Raw genomic sequence first — 3,699 nt, forward strand, 5'->3', positions numbered from 1 at the left:
GCACATTCCAGCGTCTTATGAATTACGTATTGTCCGGAATTTTAGGACAAGGAATATTTGTTTATCTTGACGATATTATAATCGCAACGAAGAATATTAAGGATCATCTCAGGAAATTAGACTTACTCTTACAAAAGCTTAGTGATGCTGGATTAAAAATTAAACTTTCTAAATGCAAATTTTGCTTTAAGGAAATAAATTTCTTAGGCCACAAATTAAGTTCTGATGGTATTCACACCACTGATGACAAAATACAGGCAGAGAGATTTTCCTGAACCCACTACGACTGACGAAGTTAGACAATTTTTAGGTCTAGCTGGGTACTATAGGTCATTCGTACCACAGTTCTCTCATATAGCCTTTCCTCTATTCCAACTACTCAAAAAAGATGCTGTATTCCAATGGGAAGAAGAAAAAAAAAGGGCATTTAACAATCTAAAAATTAAACTAACAAATGCACCTTGTTTAGCATATCCGGATTACACAAAATCATTTCTTATTTGTACAGACGCATCAGTTAAAGGATTAGGGGCTGTACTGATGCAGGAAGATAAAAGAGGAAAGAATCAACCAATTGCATTTGCCAGCAGACAAACAAGAGGTGCGGAGAAAAATTATTGCACTACAGACTTAGAGGCACTTGCAGTGGTTTTTGCATTACAAAAGTTTCGAGATTTGGTATATGGTTACGAAATCCACTTATTCACCGACCATAAACCACTGGTGGGTATGTTTAAAGAAAAACTCCTTTCTGGGAGGAGAGCAAGATGGAAATGTACAGTTGAAAACTACAATGTACATATTCATTATATACAAGGTAAAATGAATATAGTAGCTGACGCATTATCTAGGAACCCGAACACAATTCAGGTCGCGGCGTTAGATCTCAAAGGAAATATCCCAAACCACGAGGATATCGCAAAGGCACAAAGGCTTGACCCAATATGGTCTAAAGTAATATACAAGTTAGAAAGTGGAGATGACATACAATTACCCAAACTGCATGTCCCACTTGAACAATTCACAATGGTCAATAATACATTATACAAAATTAACTCTAAACAACCAAAACGCCAAAGAAATACTAACCAGTTGGTAGTACCTAATGACATGATACCCCAAGTATTACGATTGATACACGACAGCCCACATGCAGGACATCCTGGAAAGGATAAGACATTCAACCAAGCCCAGCTATTATATTACTGGCCTTCATTACGAAAAGATATAAACAATCATATAGACAGATGCGAATCATGTGCGAAACACAAAGGATACCCAATCACACCTGCACCGATGGGTAATTACCCTGTACCACATCAACCATGGGACGTTGTCGCTGTTGATTTACTCAAGATGCCATTATCATACAATAATAACCTATACTTATTCGTTGCAACGAATCATTTTTCCCGTTATGTCATTTTAGCTCCAATTAAAGATAAGACAGCAGAGACAGTAACAAAGGCAATAACAGATAATGTAATATGTCGCTTTACTACCCCAAAGGTATTAATAAGTGATAATGGAGGAGAATTTAATTCTGAGATCTTACAAGAAATATGTAAACAATACAACATCAAAAAGGTTAACGTTTTGGCCTATCACCCAGCATCGAATGGGTTGGTAGAGAGACAAAATAAAAGGTATTAGATGTGCTACGACACATTCTCAGTGAAAATTATGCAAGCTGGGATGATTGGATTCCCAGAGTAGAGGCCTCAATTAATGGGTCTATAAATAAATCCATCGGTGACACACCACATTTCATTATATATGGCACAGATAAAAAATTACCATATGAGCTCCTAGAAGGTGACAGCATGCCTATATACAATTACGATGATTACTCTAAACTCCGTTTACGTGAATTCCAGGACATTCACAAAAGAGTCAAAAAACAATTAACGATGTCCAAGGAAGAAATGACGGAGGCATTTAACAAGAAGGCAAAAGATTCACCTATCACCTTACGAGACATTGTTTACGGTGTCATTCATACGAGAAACAATAAATTATCCCCAAAATTTGAGGGCCCATACAGACTAATTAACATAAAAGCAAACAAAATTTTAATTAAGTCACTTTCAAGTGGCGAGGAGAAACAAGTTCATATTGACCATTTAAAACGAGTTTCAAGGGAATTATCACATAATTATTCAGCCTCGGATACAACCGAACAGGTGAACGTACCTCAAGAAACCAAGCAAGAACACAACAATGATTACAAAAAGAAATTAAGGTCATATACCAAACAATCAAACATAGGTGCAACTGTTCCAATCAAATCTACAGTACATCATTTACGAGAATTAAATATCGATTTAAACTCCTTCTATAAATGAAATAACAATCACCGTAACGCACATCATCACTATCATCGACCACAGCATTATAGGAAATTAATAGATTTTTTTTTTTTTTTTGTAGGTTATGATGAAGGGACTTATGCTATGGATTCTCCTCTACATAGCAAGAGGATATGCGCACTTAGACCCCAAACATATAGTACGACAAGGATGCCTCATAGCTCCAACGGCCACGACTACAATCGTTAAGGACGTCATGAGTACTGAAATAAGTCTAGATTACTTGTATGACTTACCTACTTATCTAGACAGACTTGCGACGCCGATGCAAACTCTGGACTTCATGATAGGAAATAATGTTTCACAAGCACATAACACCAAGGATGTGAATGAAATGGTAAAGTTAACGAAATGGAAACTAGAACAGGCGAAGTCAACTATGCTCATCATGATCCAAGATCTCCCATCTTATGGAACGGAGGAACTGAGCGACAGGAACAACATCACCCGTACTCGCCAAAAGCGCGGTTTGTTCGACCTGGGCGGCGCAGTTCTTGGGAACATCTTTGGATTGGCTACAGAGGATGACCTTAAAGAAATAAACAACAAATTTAATAAGATAGCTCAGGTACTAACATACCAAGATAAATTCATCACAGGACAGAACTCAGCAATGAAGACAATTGTGAAAAATCTGAAACAAGCAGAAAACATAGCTCTCGAGAGTGTAGATAAAATAAATGAATTGGAGGGAAACGTTACCCTTTTCCAGCACTTCTCCATCATCACAGAACATATTGACACGATTCTACTACAATTAGAGAACGCTAGAGATCGTTTCAGGGCGCTTATGCAAGGAATTTCGAATGCTGGTGATGGCAAGATCACAATTGACTTACTCCCAGTTCATGAGCTACGTCAGATAGTTAGTCAAGGCATACATAAACATAAATTGAAGCCGTTGTTCCGCAGTAAGGAATTTATGCAATATTACCCGTATTTAGAAGCAACACTAACACCAACATCAGTGGTACGAGTAGTTCATGTACCATTCATCACTGAAGACCTGTTCACAGTATACCAAATACACCCCTTCCCCTATAAAAATAACAACACTTTGGTCATCATCAACATCAACACAGACACCGAACTCATCATGGTCTCCAAGAGACGGGACACTGTCACTTTCGCAAGTGAGTCAACGATTGAACGAAAGTGCCACACATCCTTACATGCTGTTCATCTTTGTCCTGCGTACATTTTCACGTTTCAGCCTACTGATACAGTCCCTTGTGAAATGGCTATCATCAGAAATGACAATATTCATCATCATTGCAACTTCACTTTTGCTCCAGATAAACTTGTACACCATCAACGCATTGGACACTCA

The sequence above is a fragment of the Coenobita brevimanus genome, chromosome 117, assembly GCF_032717465.1.
Source record: "Coenobita brevimanus isolate Jiangsu-jjx chromosome 117, ASM3271746v2, whole genome shotgun sequence".
NCBI lineage: Eukaryota > Metazoa > Arthropoda > Malacostraca > Decapoda > Coenobitidae > Coenobita > Coenobita brevimanus.